We start from the raw sequence: 20,898 nt of genomic DNA, 5'->3' as shown, positions 1-20,898 counted from the left end.
ACATCACATTTGCACAAATATTGAAGTTAGATTTGTCCTGAGGCTTTAAAAGCAAAAGCAATTTCAAAAAAAAAAGAAAAAGTGCTGAGATACTTGTGGGAAATTCAGCCAATGACATGTTGTGGAATATAACAGAACCATGTGTAATAAAACAAGCGTAGAGGGTTTGCATTTCTTATCAAAAAATGCACACGGCACTCAAGGAATCCTGAATAGAAATCTGAAGGTGATTTCTGTGTTTGTCCCACCTCTGCTGACAATGAGCCAGTCACCAGTCAAACCAGGAAATACAGTCATCACCCCTCGTTTCTAATTCACTTCCAAGGAACCAGACATGCTTGTAATTTCTTTTTTTTAAGTGCTCTTGTGTAATAGTTCTCCACGCTTTTGGCTGCTTATTCACCTATCTTCAGTCCAGTCCTTGTACCCGACCATTTCCAGAGGAATGCTTTTTATGTGTGTATCTTTAAGCCACTTAAAACTGACCTAAGGAATCAATTACAAAGGCACCTGACTAGGGCGATGAACCAGTGTTGTGTCTACACGTAACAACAAATTGGCAAAGAACCAGTTTTTAGTTGTATCTGTTAGGGGTGGGGGAAAAAATCGATACTGTGTAGTATCGTGATATTTTGTTTGCTAATAATGTATCGATACGGTCAAAATCTACAGTCCTTCCTATTAATTGCTGCTTCCATAATTCCTCTTCTACTCCACTGCAATCGGGAAATATAAAATATTTAGGTATTAATATTTCTCCCAAGCTTGCAGATCTAACTAAATTAAACCATACCCCACTTTTAAAGAAAGTAGAAGGTGATCTGGCTAGATGGAAATGTCTACCCATATCACTCATGGGAAGGGTTGCTGCTATAAAAATGATGGTATTACCAAAAATAAATTATTTATTCTCAATGATCCCAACTAAACCGCCGCAAGATTGGTTCAGATCTCTAGATTCATATATGTCCAAATTCCTTTGGAAAAATAAGCCCCCACGTATAAGCTTAAAAACACTACAAAAGACCAAGGATAAAGGAGGATTAGAACTACCTAACTTTCAGCACTACTTCTTAGCCAACAGGCTTCAGTTTATCTCAGGATGGCTAAAACATACCCTCTTAGATGAACCTTGGCTAGATGCAGAACAAGCACTTTGCAATAATCTAGAGATTTCAGATCTACCATTTATCAGCTCAAACATCCAACGACATGAATGCTTCAAAAGCATCAACATCAGCTCTTCTCTGACAGCATGGTGGGAGTTTCTGAAATTGACAGTCTTCATTAATCCCATGCAAACGTACACCTATCTGGAACAACCCTGACATATTACAAAACAATAATATGATAAACTTTTCAGATTGGAATGGTAAAGGAATCAAATATGTAGAACATATACTAGAAGGAACAGAATTTATTTCATTTGACAGACTAGTTACACAATATGGGATCAACAAGAAAAGATTTTTAGAATATCAACAAATTAAATCCATAATAAAAAAGACATTTAAACCGGGTCACATTGAACTACAAACACCACCAAGTGTGGTTCAATTTCTTACTCTTAAAACCCCCAAATTACTATCCAAAATATACAGAATGCTTTCTAAAACAGATGAATCAATATCACTTCCTATTGCAAAATGGGAAGCGGATTTATCAGTTAACTTAGACCAAAACTTCTGGTCTCAGATTTGCTTAAAAACCTTTCATCTAATCAGAAATCCCAGTCTTCAATTAATTCAATACAAAATACTACATAGAGTGCACTATACAGGTCATCGGATGTTCAAGATGGGCTTTGCATCTACCAACAACTGCTCACACTGCCAAACCAATTCACCGGACAATTATATCCACGCTCTTTGGTTCTGTCCACCAGTTCAGATGTTTTGGCGTGAGATATGTGAAGACTTATCAAAGTGTCTGAAATGTAACATTCCAACTTCCCCCTTGGTGTGTTTGTTGGGCAGCTTAGATAATGTCACTTCAGAAAAGAATATAGCCCATATGGTTTTCACTGCCCTATGCATAGCCAAGCAAAAAGAGCTCATGAACTGGAAAAATAAAAACAATCTTAATTCTAACCAATATAGAAATTATCTATTAGATTACATTAGTCTTGATACAGCCTCTGCCACCACATCAGATCAATCGCTCTGGGCTCCTCTGATCAGCTCCATCACCTAGTGGGGGTGGGGGGTCATATTTTGGTCTCGCCTTCACTGTTGTGATTGGTGTGGGGGTAGGGTCAGGCTTAGGGCGTCAGGGGGTTCCCCGGGAGCATCTTCCTTGGGGGGCTCAACCCGGGGTAGCGGCCATGGCCAATTAGGGGCTCTGTTGGCTCTTAGGTGGCGGTTTCCTCGTGGCTACGTGCAGCGGGGCTAGGGGAGGGTCTGTGCTGACGGACGGGGGTTACTGACCTGGTAGCCTGGCTGCCCCTGGGTGGGTCCGGGACGGGCGTGAGGTTCTGGGGGCGCTCCGGCTCTGGCCTGGGGCCCTGGCCGGGCCTCGGGGGCCTGGGTCCTGGTTGGTGTGTTGCCGGGGTTGTGGGCGGGTGGGTGTATGGGGTGCATCGAGCCACCTGGGGGGCTCTTCAACTGGTGGGGGGGGGGGGGGGGGGTTGTCACATCTTGCAGGAGCTTTCCTCTCTCAGGAACTCTCTCTGCAAGAGGGGGAGATACAGGAGAGGTGGAGGAAGATCTCAGCCTGGGCGTCTATTGTCTTATGTAGTCTGGAAGATGAGTGGATGATGGGGTGGGCGCAGTTTTCTCTGTGGTGGGGTTGGGTGGACTGCCCCGGGCTCTGTGGGGCCGGGCGGCGCCGCTGCACTGGGCCCCGGTTCGGATGGGCCTGGGCCCCCCTTCCCTGGCGGACCGCGGGGTATGGGGGTGCCTACTGGGGTCAGCGGGGGAGCTGGCCCCAGGGAGGGGTCACTTGCCCCTCCCTTCCTTCCCTCCCCATCTCCAGCTGCCTCCCTCTTCCCGCTCCACCACAACCACCCACACATGCAGGGCCTTGGAGTAGGGGTGTGTCACCAGGGTGCAGAGGAGGTAACCCCCCCCCCCCCCCCCCCCCCCCCCCTCTGTCCCCTTCTGGCTGCCTCTGCCTCAATTTTATCCCACAACTTAGACATTCACATTACTCACACTCTCATTACACATACATATAGGATCTTGGGGGTGGGCACGTTACACGGAATCCCAATTACCATCAGGGTGTACACCTCACCCCTGGCGTTGTTGCCCACCTCTCAATTTTAAATACACGTAGACATTGAGGGCTAGCAGGAGGGACTATGCGCTTACCTGCTGCTCTCTGGCAGGTAGCTCCATGCCCTCCTGGGTTTTAAAGGCACCTTAGAACACACATACATCAACACTACAATGAGCGGGTGGAGGGAGGTTAGGAGTCTTCTCTCACCCTCGTTCTCTGCGGCCTGCTGGAGCAGGGGGGCTAGGAGGAGGAGTTGGCTGTCCGACTGGGGTCCGGAATGTGGGGCCTCCCTGCTGCTGCGGAGTCGGGGCGGTCTGCTTCTCCCCACTGCAGGGAAAAGGGTAACACAACCTGGGTCTGGGTGCAGTTCCCCCCTCCAGGGGCAAGGGTACCTAGACCCGGTTCGTAGAGTACGCTTAGGGAGTGTGATTGTGTGTACAGCGTCTCTTTATGTCTGTCTCCACGTTGGTTGAGTGTGGAGTAAGTGCATATGAGAGCATGAGGGTGGGAATGGATGTTTGTATCTGTGTGTGCCTGTATGTCTGTGTATATATGTCAGGTTGGGTATCAGACGCCATCTCTCTGAGGACATCTCAGGCCCTCCAAGGTTTAGAGGCCTATCTCCCCCCACCACTTCGCCTGCCGGGGGCGGACTCCCTCAGACATCGGTGCGTTGGTGGTTCTTTGTGTCCGGGGGTGGGCTTCCAGGTACACACCGGCTCACTCCTTGGCGGCTGCTTATCGGGGCCTGGAGCCTGGGGCTCGCTTGGGCCACTTCGGAGGTGGGGTGCGGCTCGGTCACTCAGGCACAGCTGGCTGCCGGCGGGGCTCACGGGCACGTCACTGCAACCCCCCCTGGCTTCTGCTCCGTGGCTGCTGGGTGACCCCTTATCTGGGACTCTCCTCAGCTCTTTCTGGGACAGTGGCACGGCTGCCCCTCTGTTGGTCTTCCTTGGTCTCTTGTGTTCTGGGGGCCTCTGGATGTCTGGTGTTTTGATTTCCTCCATATCTGCTTCATGCCCTGGAGGACGGGGCAGTGGCCCCCCACACCCTCTAGCAGATAATTACATGAAGGAACCTTTTAAGAAAACAAGCGCGTCCATGCTCACAGGTGTACACACGGGTGATCACACACACAAACTACACCCTTTTTGGCTCCTACCTCAAAGCACACTGTGCTGTCGATCTTACGTGCTGCACAATAATGTTTAATATTTAGTATTTACTGTCATATTCCCATATATCATTGTGATGTTGTTTATTCTATTACTCTCGTTCTCTTCTGCTTGTTTTCTTTTTTTCTTTCTCAACAGGTGATCCAGGTGATCGATATATGTATTTTTTTTTTTTTTTTTTTCTGCTTATTCTGTTGGTTTTTGTTTTATGCCCTTCTCCCCCGTCCCTCTTCTCAACTGTTTTTCTTTCCCTCTTTCTTTCTCCCTTTTCTTTCCCCCAGTCAAGTCTGTCCCGTATTCAGCAAGTGAAAATAAAATAAAGAATAAAAGGTGAATCAAATGGACCATTACGGCAAAGCTGGGATGGTCAATTTGGGAAAGAAAATCCGTTGGGCATCTTTCTTCGCCTTTAGACAATAATTCTGATGGCAAAAGAGCCAAACGGGACAGGTTTAAAAAAAAAAAAAAAAAAAAAAAAAAAAATGTATCGATACAGGGACAGCAGAAATTGATATTTTGTTACAAAAAAGTTTTTTGTGCTCTGGCTTCAGAGCATGTTGATCCTTTTTCTGAGCAAGAATCCTGACATTCCTTCACTGTCCAAATGTGTTTAACTTGTTTTTTGGCAGCAATAAACATGACAGTTTACTTATTTTAATTTAAGACATGTTTTATTTTAATTAAGTTTAAAACTTTTTTATTTAATGTAAAATTATATTTTGTTTTAATTTACTTTCAAATTCTTCTGTTGCTGAAGGGGCTGCATAGTTTTCATAAATTGCATAGTTCAGAATAGCTATAATTGTACCAGATGGTTGCATTCAGTTAAGTTGGACTAGACTGTAATACAAACCGTTCAGTTTGTCAACAATAAAACTGAAATGAGAGAAAGACTGAGTGTGAGACTTTGATATTAGATAAAATTAATATTGATAAACTTTACCTTTATGTACAGAATCTGAATATTGCAAAATATTTTTTAAAAATTGCTATAATATCGTATCGTGCGTTAAGTATTGTGATAATATCGTATTGTGATAATATCGTATTGTGGGATGTATGGTGATTCCCACCTCTAGTATCTGTAGAAACTGTGTTACTAACAAAAAAGCCTGGCTTATCTGAGTGTGGTGTGCACTGTGTGAGGAAACTAAAAAGTGGAGAACAAAAGAAGAAGAGGCAAGCCTGAAACTCTAGCCCAAGCAGATGAATTGTATTTGAAAGGCATGTCCTTAAGAAAGATCCAGCAAAGAACTAACACAGAGCCTGATGGATGCATCAGGCAGATCTACTGTTCACTGAAGCTTCATCAGAAATGGTCTCAGTGGAAGGGTGAAGAAGCCATTCTTAAGAAAGTCTGAAGTATACAAGAATTTGACTGAAAATCTGTGGCAACACGCCCGAGGGAGTCATGAAATAAAATTTGCCATCAGTATGTATGGAGGAGGTGAGGAGAGTGGTACACTTTGAAATCACAGTGGAGGCTCTGTCACGGTTTGGGGCTGCGTTTCAGACAGTAGTGTTGGAGATCTTTGCAAAATTGATAGAATTGTAAATGCAGAAAAGTACTGTCAGATTTTGATCCACCAAACAATAACACCTGGAAAGCATCTGATTTTGAACCTGTTTCTTTTGTTGTTATAATATCTATACAATTTACTGATCACGTCATTTGTTTACATACCTGCAAAGACTGTCCAAAAGTGAGCACTGTTTTCCAATTTCACTACCTTTCCACAACCATTTGAAAGCAACATAAACACTTTTGATGTTACACATAGTTGAATGACAGCAATAACTAAAACGCATGCTGTTTTGAGGCTTGCGTCTAGAGAGCAAAGAGGTCGCTAGAATATCCAGGGAAGAGCTTTTAGCGAACATACTCGCGTGATTCAAATTAGACGAATCACATCTAGGTCGACTCTTCATGTCAGCCTCTGTACATATTTGGGTTATTGCCCAAGTCTGCTTGGCAGATATTCTAACCTAAAAGGGAATAAACTGAGAGAATCTGCTTTTCAAATAATCACAAAAACTAATGATCATTGATGGTGACTGCTTAGAGTACAAGAAACATCTCTTAATGACTGCAGTATCTGTTAAATTAAAAATGAATTAACAAATTAAATTATCAGCTCATGCACTTAAATAGCAATGGTCAAAGTGATAAAGCTCGCTCTATCAAATTAGAAGCTCTTAATGATGTAAACTCGCATAATGAGATAATAATGATCTACAATCACTGCAAATTATGTTAAAAACTAACAAGAATCAGGAGATATCTCCTTAAACATTACCTGTCCTTTCCGGTGTGTCAGCAGGTCCGTTGGCTTTGGTCGCACAACTGCACAAAAGTATCGATCTTATCTGTAAATACTGCTGGTCAGCCTTTTTCTTTTTTTTTTCCTTCTTTTTAATTTAAGGGCATTTCCGACTCTGCCTCCCACTTTCTCCCTTTTTCTCTCTTTGGCTCTCTCTGACTATTTTCTGTCCATAATTACAGAGCTCATGAAAGCGTTTAGAGTCCCATGAATATTTAAATCTTGGAGGGGAAGTGTCAGGGGAGACCCATGTGTGTCTGGTCTGCCCTAATTATGGAGATGGGCCTACACACAGACACGCACACGCACACACGCACACACACACACACACACACACACACACACACACACACACACACACACACACACACACACACACACACACACACACACAGACAAAAGCCAGAAAATGATTAAAAGCTCCCAATTTGAAAAAGGTTAATATAGGCTTAAACAAAGCCTGCATTATACATTTAAACAAAGGTAATTCAAAAAAATGGATGTATGTGTACACACACACACAGACACACACAGCAGGGAGATGATAATGGCACAGCTGGTTGTAGCTTTGAGCTGGCTCTTTTTGCTCACTGTGTTGTTTAACAGTAAGCTAATGATGGGCATGGGCATTGAAGAGTACTAAATGTCATTGTGTATATTTGTAGCCAGCAGTCTGGGGACTGGGATGTTTTTTGTGCCATGTCAAGTCAAGACAAGGATGAACAGAAATGTGACTCACTGAGTGTGTGATGGACACTACTGAGTCAGGGGGAGGAAGGGGGAGGCAGTCACGTTTTTTGAGTGGAAAGCTTGAGGAGAATCGAAGAATGCAGTGACAGACCTATACAGCAACACATGAAAAAGGATGAAGGTGGAAAGTTAATAGGTGGTGTAAGGGGGAAGGATAGAGAGAGAGAGGAAATGAGGGGCTGGGTGGTGGATTGAGATATGCAAAACGATGTAAAGAGGGAGAAAGGAGGAAGGTGAACAGTGCGAGAAGGAGCTGAATAAGAAGGCTGTGAAGGTGAGAGGAAGACAGGTTTGCATTTAAAAAAAAAAAGAGGCTTGTATTGTGAGTCATTACAGAGTGGCAGAATGGTGAGGGATGGAGGTGACTGGTGAGAAGAGAGGTGTAAGGAAGTGTGGGAGAAATATGAGAGACTTAAATGGCACACAGGGAGGACAGGAGAACTGGAAATACACTGGAGTGTGTCACTGCCGATGGTGATGTATGTGTAAGGGTGAGAAGTGAGGGTGGTGAATTTAAGCACAAGTACAGCTTTGGTTTCAGTTCTGAAGTATAAGTATGCAGGCAGATATGTACAGAACTGCATTCATTTAGGAAGCTCAGATACTGCCAGAGAATTGAGATCAAGAGTTAAAAAAATGGTCTCAGCTACACAGACCTACAGACTAATCGGCAACCATCTACAACCAGTATTGAGGGCAAAAATGAGTATTCACTGACTCTTTGCAAGTGGTTGCCATAGGTTGCTGGCAGTCTCTACAAAATCGATTGCTAAAGCCCCATTCACTTAGCCCGAGGTACTGGTTGGTGACACCTGGTATCCACCGGTCATTAGAGAATGTGTGTGTTCCACAACCAGTTGGTGAGTGGTTGCTGCTAGTATGAAATTGGTCACCTCTGTAAGCCTCTACGACTGCTTTGGTTGCTCGCAGGTTGCTACGGTTACCAGTAGTTTGCATTCAAGATGCTGACTTGTAGAGCAGGGCAATATGACCAAAACTATTTATCATGATATACAAAATTTATAGATATATAAAATTTGCGATAACGACATAACTGACAATATATTTGACACTAGACAAAATTCTTTACAACTCCACAACTTTATTACTGCAAAAAAAAAAAAAAAAAAATCAATGTATTTTCACTTAAACAAGCAGCTGTTTTTTATGTGCATGAAAGTTATATAAAAATTTAACAGTGCAAATGCAAATTCCTTGCTGACAGTTTAACCAAAAGGCATTTCCAGTGGAAATTTGCCGACATATCCTGAGCATAACCATGTATAATATCCACAAAACTTAAAAAGAGGTTATACACACACAATACGGTGATATTATGTTGAAGCACAGTACGTATCACTCCGCGAGGCTCCTGCCTATGATAGCCATAATGCTCCGACAATTCATCAAGCGGTGCGGCTTTGTAGCTTAGCAAAGTCGTACTGAAACATTTGACAGATTTTCGAGCGCCGTGTACATAAAATCGTTTCGAGGTCAGTAAACACAACCAGAATTCATACATAAGGCACACGGGATTATAAGGGGCACTGTCGATTTTCAGAAAAATCAAAGGATTGATTTTAAGTGTGCCGTATTTTCCAAAAAACATGGTAATAACGACGGCCCGCTAGCATGCTCTAGCAAAAATAGTGCTTTGTTGTGTATCTGACGGACAAAAGCTAAATCAGTTCCACACCACTGAAGTTGCAGCATTTTAACAAACCAATTCTGGTTCATCCGTTTCATTCAACGATCCACTTTCGCTCTTCTCATTCTCCGCCATGCTTTTTCAGCCATGTGCGTATGAAAACAAAGGCACTGCACATGCGCGTTTTACCCATATTCTATCGCGATATTTCATTTTCTTATCGTTGCCCAACATTATACCGGTATTACCGTGAACGGTATGATATGGCCCAGCCATACTGACTTGTCTACAAATACTTGCAAACGGTAGTGAAACTAGAAATGGAGAACAACCGCCTTCAAAATAAAAGTTGCACCTTTTGAAATGTGTTGGTTTTACAAGTAATGCATGACTTTCACTTCTCTATTCCCAGTTTACCATGGCATCATGGCATTTGGTGAGTGTCTGGTTCACCCAGCAATAGCCAGGAATCTCCAGCAACCACTTACCAACCAGTCAGGGAATACACATTTTTCCCTAGCGACCAGATGTTGCTAGGGGCTCACTAGGCATAAATCTAGTCTACAGTGACATCAGCCCGCTAGCCTCAGCTACTCTATAAGTGTTACATAACCTCCCAGATGGTCGACAGATTAAAAGACGCACTGAGATTAGGCGATAGCAGATCTCCAGTTCAGCTTTGGTGCTCCAGAGTCTCTTGACTCTGCTGAGGAGAGATATCCAAAACATATTCTCTCATAAAGTGTATGTCACTTCTAAATGACCTACACCCATTCACTCGGGTTGAGATCTGTGACTATGAAAAAAAACTGCATACGATCCTGATTATTTTTCATTAAACTATTCAGTCAGCCCTTCTACACTATACGATAACATCAGAGCCAAGACCCATTAGTATACTTAATATGGTTATGTATCTTGCTCTTGCAAGCTAGACTCTCCTCCCAAATTTAGCGTACTTATAAATGCCTTCTATATGACCTTTTTGTAGTTCATCATGCTTTAAATTAGGTTTTGTTTTTTCTTTTTACAGTATTAGAGTTTGGCATTTTAAAGCTTTCGGTACCTCCAGTGATTTTTATTAAAGAATGCGCTTTAGCAATGCAGACCTTCCCTTCCACCACTAATCCATCCTTAGGGTAAAAATGAAATAAGAACAACAAAGTGAATAGATTTTAATCAGCCGAGACTTAGTGAAAAAGAAGCTTAGAGCATAATCGCATTCATTTATATGAAATAGTGTTCACAGCAGGAAAAGTTAAAAAGATATGTAAAAATGCCGTGGTAGTTATACCCCATTGTGACATTACAGTCTTACTTGGGTTGTCACGTGATGAGGTGTGAAAGAGTGGACAGTGAGTTTTGCTGATTTGTGCAGATGGGATGCGGAGTACGGCTCCAGAATGAGCTCAGTGGAAGGTTTCATGGAGGTGGACTGAAATGACACCTGACAGCAGGGATTTGACAATGCGATTGGTGTGGGGCATGGCAAAACCTGATTGGTTGACCTGAAAAGTGTATGTGTCCTCTGTCAGCCAGCTGAGTTGGTAATAGGAGACTGAAGACTGGGGAAAAAAAATCTAGACCCTTTACTATGGCAACATCTGGGATGAAAGCCGAGCAAATTTTCTTGACAACTTACTAAAGTTCTCTTTCCTCTCTCACCAGTGTTAAACATCTGCGACAGACCGGGAGGATTTGACGTCCAGTCTTTTGAGCTCTGCGGTGACGACGGGAGATCGGGGCTCTTCTCACCGCCACCATGTGCGAGCTTTCATCAGGCCACTTCACAGCCCTCTGAGCGGAAACTGGACCACCGCCGGCGCATACTGTGAAGGCACGCTGCCGCCGCACAGACAGTGACGCACACGCGGGTATGATTATGAACACAGGCAGACATGCACAGACACAAACACACGTGTCAGCACCACTTATAACAGACCACAGTTTGATGAGGTGTGTCACCAGTCTGAGAGGAGTGGAGCCCACTATGCATATGTGTGTGTGTGTGAGTAAGAGAGCGTTGGTTAGCAGTTAGTAATCACTTTATCACATAATTGCAATCACCGATCATCATCCGACTACAGACAGTCACTGCATTAGACGGGTTTGTGATGTCTTTCAGCATCTGTTTTACTCCCAGTAGAAGGCAGAAAACAACTGTGGAAACAATATCTTTCAGTGTGGTCCGCAGTCCCTAGCAGAGCCTTTAGAAGTGTTCTAGTGGTTTGTGAGATTCCTATTTTAATTTGGTGCTTTTAAATTTGAAGGAAGGTTTGTTCCCCTGGTTTCCATTTTTAAACCTGAGTTGGTGGACATATGTGAACCCAGAGAGGGGAAAAGTAGTGGTTACATTTGTCAAACAGTACATGTCATGTCAAATACATGCCACTCATTTCTCCCTTCTCAACAGTTTCAGCCATTAGTACGGTTCAGAAAAAAGGGAAACTGGTGAATTGTCTCTAAAGCTGTCACCAGAACCAATACTTAACCTTTCTGGGTACACTGTATCATTTAATATCATCATAGATACTATTTTGGTATTAGTGTTGTCAGAAAAAATGATACCTGGATACTAATTGACACAAAAATTACATTTAGATCAAACGCAACAGTTTCGATACCAGCGAGGCTGTCTCTGCTGCCTCCTGCTGATGCACAAATTCACACAGCACTCCTGCACACAGGCACACAGCCCCTCCCCTCACTAGCAGCTGAACACATGAACAGCAGCACTTTAAATGTGCCAAAGCATTTTAAAGACTGAACCCCCGCTTTTTATGAAGAATTCTGAGAGGTCAATAAAGCTCCTATTTCAAACACAGTGAAGTATTTAACAGTTAATATAAACGATAACCTGGCCAGCACCCACCTTAACTACTAGTAGTTATCCACATTAAGGTAATGGATTGCGGCTATGGCTAATAATGTCTGTAATGTTAATGGACAGTGTTAATTTAATAGGATAACGCAGGTACTTGTGTTGCGTTTCTCTTAAAGTCCTCAACTGAAGCAGAGGAAATCCTTCCAGCTAGACAGAAACGGTAGTAGTCTACTTTAACAGCTATATGCTCAGCAATGACAATATGGTACCAAAACACCAGATGGAGAGGAACTAAACGGGGCTTTAGCTAAATAGATTTGCCGAAAACCAGTTTGTTCATAATTTTTCCAATAAATGCCTTCTAGTATCAAATGCATTCAAGTATTGAGTATTTTTTTGGGTAAGGGTGAAGAAAAACCTGCACGGCACTATTTAAATATAAAATGTGTGATCATCGCTCTTTTGTACCTGTGTGCTGTTCTTAACTTAGGTCAGTAAATTTGTAAGGTATGGAACAGATGTACGTTTTTGTTTTTGGTTGTTATTGAAACTGCCCAAAGAACATTTGATAAAAGCATTTCTAAAAGAAAGTTGGGAAACTGTTTCTGTAAAAACAGAATGCAATGGTTTGTAAATCATTTAAAATCTGTATTTATTGAAAATGTCTTTACATTTATTATGTATCATTATTATTATCTAAAATATTGAATATTGAGCCAGACAAAACATTTTAAATTTGATACCAATAACACACCAGTGCACTGTTAAAGGCATCAGATATGATAGTATGGGTGTGAATTCTTTCACATGTGTGTGGGTACCATGTACAGGTGTCGGGTTAACTTACATTCAGAGAATATCTCTTATAAGGAAGGTCTGGACTCTTTTGGCAAGACAGTGTTTAACCACAGTCTGCATGTGTTGCAACAGAAAGGCTCTGTAGTAACAGTCCCAGCACTAAACCGGCATGCCTGCAGTCTAAACCGTTTGCCCACATTTGGCAATAAAAGCATTTGGCCTGGCCTATAAAACAAAAAGTAGAACAAAGGAGGCCCTGAAATGCAAAGCAGATGAAATCCTGAATCAATGAAGAGAAAGAGAACATTTTACTTTTAAAACATTTGGTCTCCTTAGTCCCAGGCGCCTACCAGTCCCTTTGGAGGTTTTAGAATCTGTTGAAGAGATTATATATCTCCCCTGGCCTGGGAATACCTGTGGATCCCCCACAGAATTGGAAAATGATGCCGGGGAGAGGAACATATAAACTGCTCAGTCTACTGCCACTGCCACCCAACTTTGATAAGCAGAAGATAAGAGATGGGTGCATGGATATGAATTCACCCCTTTTTATACCCTCACATGTGCACCCAGCTTCCTCTACGAGTAGAATCTAATTCTCTGGGAAACATTTATTATGCATATATTGTGATTTTTTTTTTTTTTAATGTTTTGTAAAACTATGATAAAAGATAACGGTGGCTCAGCTTCACATCGAGCAGATATGGACCAAAAGTATCGACTGGAGTTTTTTCTGTTTGCACTTCTGTGATTTGTAAGATCTAAAATGTTTTTTTAACCATTTCCCTCAGAATAGGTGCCTGCTGTGACTAAATTGAGAGCTCCCTGAATGAATCGAAACATTAAGGTTGCATTACCGAAAACCACATTGCTGAGCTGAGAGACACTAAAATGCTCCACAACTTTAGAGTTGGGTGATAATTCCCCGGGGGTCCATCACTAACAGCAATCCGTTTCACACGAAATGTAATCGGTGCATAAACAATGATAATGGTTGAACATCGTACATGGTACATTGCTCGCTGGCGGAAGAGTGTAATTACGACAGTGTTTCTAAATGACCTCAAATATAACTTTGTCATTTTTGCCTGAAATGTGTCAAAATTCATGGTAATTAAGTTTAGCATTTACATAGACCTGTTATTTACATATATTTAGGTTAAAACAACCAATATGACGAATAAATAGACCTCAATTTAGCTTTTGAAATATGTTTTTCACACACTTACGCAAATTTAAACAGTATAAAAGAAAGATTTTCATTTTGGTTGATCAGGACCAGTTGGTGGCTCCATGAGTCATATTTTACACATTTGCCTAACAACCAAAAGATCCCCAGTTCAATGCTTGGAGGAGACTCAGAACCCTTTGGGATTGCATCAGAAAGAGCATAAAAAAAGCCAGCTTCAACTTAGAAAGCTACCCGCTGTGGCGAGCCCTTGTGAATAGGGGAGCAGCTGAAAGTAGCTTTCATAACCAGCTGGCAGAGTGTTACATCCTCAATCTTAGTTCTTATCTGTTCTTATAGACCTGCGATCTCTTTCCCTGCTATCTTCTGATTTGTTTAAGGGAAAAGAACGTACAGTTTCCTTGTCCAGTGTCCTTGCTATAAAAACGGTACTAGATAGTTTCTTCCTTCATGTGTTGTTAGCTGTCAGGTTCACAGGAGCCTTGTGTTGTCTTTATTTTAGAGTTTGTAGAGTCACTGTTGTTTCTGTTTTTTTCTCTTTGTTCACCTTGTTGCTCAAGGGAAAAAACATCAGCGTGGTATTTTCACTCATCTTTTTATATTTATTTCTTTTTTTTATAAAAGCATTCAAGCACACACTAGACTCCATTTCATAACGAGTGTACTGCAGCTCTTGGAGAACTCTCAGGACAGAAACAGTATGTCATCCTGTCAGCACTTTGTGTTTTACTGCTGACATTATTCTGGGTAAAACAAAGTTTGTGTGTTCAGAGGGTGCATAGAGCAAAAAAGGTTAAGAAAAGCAAAGTAAAAAGATAATAAGGAAAAATACCACTGCTGAGGACTCTGTGAAGCCAATAAATGTGCAGCAAGAATGGACAAATGGAGGGCAGATGCAAGGCATGAAGCAGGTACAGAGATATTGAGACAGACGGCCATTCAGCGATACAGACAGTTGTGAACCAGCTGTTTGTCAGCTGTTCCTCATCATCTTTTCCACGATACAACAGGTGGTTGTATTCGGCCGACAGATGCCGGCAATTTGTGGCGGCGGGATGCAGTAAGTGCCAGTTCATTTTTGGTTTTCTGGCTGATTTGTCTGCATCTGTGACGCATCAGAGCAATTAATTAATCAAGCATTTACTTTGAACCCATTTTAGGCAAAAGGAAGTTAAATGCAAGTTTGTGCCAGTGTCTCAAGATTTGCTTCTTTGTTTTTTGAGCAAGCAAACTGAATATTTGGGGGTTTTGTTCTGTTGGTTGGCGAAGGAATGCAACCTTGAAAACCTATCCTGGTTTCTAGACAAAATTGTTGCTTAATGATTAAGAAAATAGTTCATTTTATAAAGACAGGAAAAATAATCCTTGCGTGCAGTCTTGTGGGGGTTGAGAGGTTTGAGGATGTTTGTGCACACCTTCCATAATCCAGTCGGTCCTTTGTGTGGTTAAAGGATTAGTAGCTATTTGAAATGTTTGGGTATCCCATGCTTGAGATGGGGAAATTTTCCAATATGTTTTCACTACCTTTTTAAAGAGACTTTTTTCCCCCCATTACAGTCGTGACATAAAAGAAACATTCTGGTGTAATGCATCTCTTGTATACAGAAGAGTGGCCCTAGGGAAATATTTGGCCCTGTCGAGGCTGAAGGAGAGGATGGATAAATGACAGGGAGCTGGAGCGTTGAGGAAGGCAGAGGTGATATGGAAACGATGGAGCAGTTGATAGGGAGCTCATTATTCTGTTCCTATATTTGTCTCTCTATATTCTCCTCTCTTATTCTTACAGTGGAGACATCCTCTGTGTAGGCCTACAGCCTACTGAAATCTGTCGCCGGCGTGCTTGTATCTGTGCGCGTGCCTCCTCAGTACTTCTGTAGTTGTCATGGCAACATTACATCTTCTGGCATATGGTGTTGGTGGGGGGGTTAAGTGGGTTTGATGTAAAAGGAGCCAAGGTGTTTTGTTTTCAGAAGGATATATTCATCAGTTTGACCTTTCACCTCACCATATCAGCAGTGTGAATGTTTGAGGTGCTTTCATTTAGAATTTTTTATTTTTTGGTCTCATCTCGTTGCAGTGAGCCCCGCCTTCATTTGACTTGCCAGCACAAAACTAAACAGTCGCTTGGAGCTTGTAGTGTTTGAATGTTTGCTGACACACTAATCCTCCACTGCCGCTCAGCGTTTTCTCTCTTTGTTTCTCGTTCCTGCCCGTGGAGTGAGAGGAGAGAGTCGATGCACACTGTCACCTGATCGTTTTTCATTTTTACATTTTATTTAATTTATTAAATTGTCTCCCAGTGTTCTCAAAGTATGGTGCTCAGGCCATTGGCAGCAATTGGTAACATTTTAACCAGACTGTCACGGTCTGCAGAGACAGGCCGTGCGGTGGTGTGTGATGGACCCAGGTGCGTACACAAGTGAGTAGACGGGAGTGAACTTAACAGAAAGCGAGCCTTTATTATGGCTGAAGACAAAGTGTACAAACAAAGCAGGGATAGCGTGACTAAACTAGACTATAACTAAACTGGGCAAACTAATACTGAGACAAACTAAGAAGACTCAGAGACTATGATGATCACTGCAAAGACTGACCGTGAAAACATGGAGGTGAGAACACAGACGACGCGACACTGAACACAGCAAGACTGAGGACTAAATACACACATGAGGTGATCAGGGGAAGTGGAGACACATGAGGACACAGCTGACTAGAATGAAACATAATTACAGCACAGGGGAGAGTAAACCTAAATAGGGCAGGGTGATATGACCAAAAATATTTATCACGATATACATTTGAAAATTTGCGATAACGATATAACTGACGATATAATTGACACTAGACAAAATACTGTACAACTCCACAACTTAAACAAGCAGCTGTTTTTTGTATGTGCATTAAAGTTACATAAAAATGTAACAGTGCAAATTCCTTGCTGACAGTTTAACCAAAAGGCATTTCCAGTGGAAACTGGTCGACATATCCTCAGCATAACCATGTGTAATATCCACAAAACTTAAAAAGAGGTTATACACACACAATACCGTAATGCTCCGACAATCAGTGTTGCCAACTTAGCGACTTTGTCGCTATATTTAGCGAGTTTTCAGACCCCCTAGCGACTTTTTTTTCCAAGAAAAGTCGCTAAAAAAAGACGTGAAAGCGCATATTGCTTTTACTCTCAACAAGCAGCGGGTGCTGTAACGCAGTCAGTTCTTCTTTTACTCTTTTACTATTAAGCTGTTTTGTGGATCAGGTTTAAAACTACTTATAAACACACACACACAAAGTAACTCCACCAGAGTGCCTATTTCGGGTTACTTTTGCCGGTCCAAACCCGGATTAAGGAGCAGGGTTGGAATTGTGACATTACAAAAAACAATAATTGCTAAAAGAAATTTAATTTGTAGTTCTAAATAAATTCTAAATGCATTTATGACGTTTTTTGCTCACTTTATGTCTCGTCCACGATGTTATTTCTCTCTCCAGCAGTGTAGGTTACAATTACATTAGCATGACCAATTATGCAAATTAGGTGATGACGTCATTTAGCGACTTCTAGGACAACCAATAGCGATTTTCCTTACTGAGGAGTTGGCAACACTGCCGACAATCCATCAAGCGGTGTGGCTTTGTAAGCTTAGCAAAGTCGTACTGAAACATCTGACAGATTTTCGAGCGCCATGTACATAAAATCGTTTCGAGGTCAGTAAACACAACCAGAATTCATACAGAAGGCACACGGGATTATAAGGGGCACTGTCGATTTTCAGAAAAATCAAAGGATTGATTTTAAGTGTGCCGTATTTTCCAAACAACACGGTAATAACGACGGCCCGCTAGCATGCTCTAGCAAAAATAGTGCTTTGTTGTGTATCTGATGGACGAAAGCTAAACCAGTTCCACACCACTGAAGTTGCAGCATTTTAACAAACCAGTTCTGGTTCATCCGTTTCATTTAACGATCCACTTTCGCTCTTCTCATTCTGCGTCGCCGCCATGTGCGTATGTAAACATGTTTACATGCATCGCCGCCATGCTTTTTATCGTTGCCCTAAATTACACTGGTATTACCATGAACGGTATGATATAGCCCAGCCCTAAACCTAAATGCAGTGAACAAAGAACACCAGACTCTTTCAAAATAAAACAGGAAACCCAGAGACATGAAGATAAATCATGACATGAACTTAAAAAAACCACACAGACATGTAACATGACAGGTAGAGGCACGAATCAGAGAGACTGAGTACAGGGGGAGATGACAGAAACAACTAAGAAATGAAGGACTAAATAGCCACCTAGAAATTAACTAGATCAAAAATGGATACAAAAATACATAAAACTCAAACACTGGGTCACACGACACAGCCTGTGTGTGACAAGGACAGAAAGCTTTCCTGTGCTTTTCATTCGTTCACCGTTTGTGTCATATCATGATATAGCAGCCTAGGAAGAGACAAAGAGAGCGGCATGAGTAATGTTTAAAAAGAATGTAAACCACAATTACCAATACTGATACAGACTGTCGAGAACTTGTCATCGCTCATCTTCCTTTAGCAGCCACAACCCTGAAACACAAACATTGGGGGTGCTCAACAGGATCTTGTATAGAAACTAGACTGAGTGTGCAAAACGCAGGACACACATTGTTTCAAAACATGTATTCATTGCTATAAGGAAATAGTAGTAGAAAGGTTATGTATCAATACAACTTTCTCCAAAACCCAACGATAAAGAAAATCAGACAAAATGTTTTGCTATCACTAAAAATATTGACCTTCATGTTGACTGACTAATGAGTTATTTTTTTAGCACTTGAGTTGCACATAGAAGAACACAGAATGGAAATATTTGACATCCTTCCAACAGAGCACATAGTGCTGATTGGTTTTGCAACAATTTCCATTTTGCATGTTAATTGGAAATGGAAAAGGAATTAAAACACTTTACCCAGACAGCCCTATTGCACTGATGAGCAGCTAGATAAATCAGAATTTGTATAACCAGCGAGCGAGCGAGTTATGAGCATGTGTGATAACCATGTTTTAAAAGACTTGTCTAATACTTTGATTTGCTCATGAGATTGTCATTTGTCTCAATAGAATAATGGTTACATAATTCTTATAATTATGGTGCCTTATACAAAACCATTTTTTTAAACTCAGTGGAATAGTTGAAAAAATTGATGGACTGCATAAATCTATATTCATTTAGTAAGCCTTTGGGAAACACTGAGAATTAAAAGTTGCCAAACATTTGTGTTTTGGGGTTTTCCTGGTAGAATCAAGTATAATTTGAGCGTAATATCACTACCTTGGTTTCAATGCAATGGTAAAAATAGGAGCAGAGAAAACTGAATGAGCTGTAGAGTGATGAAGATTATTAGAGAGGTCAAAAACGGAGATGGACAGAGAGTGACACCTGCAGAGAGATGCTAATCCCAGAGTAAAGTGGATTACCGTAGCAGCCTCGTGCTCCCTCCCACTCTGTCTAGAGGAAATGGAGCTGCCGTAAGCTGCTAAGTTGCTGTGGGCTGATAAACTGCTGTCTGTGCTGCTGTGTTCACCAGAATGCTGCTCGATAGCACTCAACACTAAAACTCTTCTTTAATCGTTCTGACGTCGCCTACGTGTCGATATAGTATCCGACTGTGTGGCTGCTGCATCTCGAGTCTCTACCGCGCATGAGTTCACAGACACATTTATTAAAGTACCTTAGCAGAGAGTTATTGAACAACCTGTGTTCATTCAGATTTAATGTTTCCCATCTATACTGAAAACTGAGTCATGACAATACTGAATTCAACCCTTTAAAGCCTGAGCTGTGAAATAATTGCCAGAAAATTAAAAAAAAATTGAAAATGGAGTGTCTATTGAACCTTTATTGAACCCATATGAGTTTTAATTTGTATCCTGTTTGCTGCATTGGGCAGTTTTTTCTTTTTGGTTTTTTTTTTTTTTTGGGGGGGGGGGTCACCCTGATGATGTAGAAGTCTCGAAAACATACACTAATAGCAGTATTGATTTTTGATTAGCTTGCACCCATGCACATCAGCACAGATAGCATGGAGTACCCGTTTGCGTTAATAATGCACCATGAAACACGGGAAGACATGGAAGGAGAAGATGACTGACAAACATGAAAGCAAACTACACATACACATAATTTTGTGTATAGGAAAACTCAACAGGCTATAATGAATCCTATAAAATATGAACAGTTTTTTAAAATCTTTTTGATCCCTGCAGTATTTTATAAATTTTTAATTTATTATATGAATTAAAAACGTATTGTACATCTTGCTAGTACTGCCTTGGACCAGGTTATTCAGAGATGCTCTTCTGCATACTTTAGTTTATTTGCGTTTTGTTTCCTTGTTATCAGCTCAAAGCAGTCTGGCCATTTTCCTCTGACCTCTGATATTAACAACGCGTTTTCATTCAGAGAAGTGCTGCTCATGGGATTTTTTTTTCTCCACACCATTCTCTGTAAACTCTAGATATGGTGTGTGGGAAAATCCCAGTTGATCAGCAGTTTCTGAAACACTCAGACCAACTCGTCAGGCATCAACAACCATGACATGTTCAAAGTCACTCAGATGACCTTTCTTAATTTTTAAGCTCAACAAGTCATCTTGACCTGCACGTCTAAATGTGTTGAATTGCTACCATTATATTTGTATTAACAAACAGGTGTGACTAACAAAGTGGCTGGTGAGCATATATTGCAGTGATGTGCAATAGTTGGCAGTCTTTAGCTGTTCCTGTGACCTTGAATCCTACAGTTGCACGTAAATACGTAGAAACATTGAGCAACAAAGGTGAAAACAACACGCACACCAAACTTGGGAGGGGGGAAAAAAAGACCTGTCTGTGGATGCTAACACTGCGGTTGTCGCAGAGTATGACAAGAACAGAGTGCGTGTCACCTGTTGTGACAGGGCTAATATCGCATTTTGTAAATGGGTC

At 41.6% G+C, this 20,898-nt stretch overlaps 1 protein-coding gene across 2 annotated transcripts in view; it reads left to right on the top strand.

Moving 5' to 3' along the window:
- The window catches only part of spsb4a (splA/ryanodine receptor domain and SOCS box containing 4a), an 87,488-nt gene that overhangs the window by 8,135 nt on the left and 58,455 nt on the right, over positions 1–20,898 (top strand). For both annotated transcript variants that reach the window (XM_087832256.1, XM_087832257.1), the window contains exon 2: positions 10,782–10,987. The gene's annotated coding sequence lies outside the window, so the exon portion shown is untranslated. The remainder of the gene's footprint in view (positions 1–10,781; positions 10,988–20,898) is intronic.

Source organism: Neolamprologus brichardi, chromosome 18 (genome assembly GCF_056152115.1).
Source record: "Neolamprologus brichardi isolate AB-2024 chromosome 18, ASM5615211v1, whole genome shotgun sequence".
Lineage (NCBI taxonomy): Eukaryota > Metazoa > Chordata > Actinopteri > Cichliformes > Cichlidae > Neolamprologus > Neolamprologus brichardi.
Note: the sequence above shows the minus strand (reverse complement) of the source record. Positions and strands in the feature narration are given on the sequence as shown.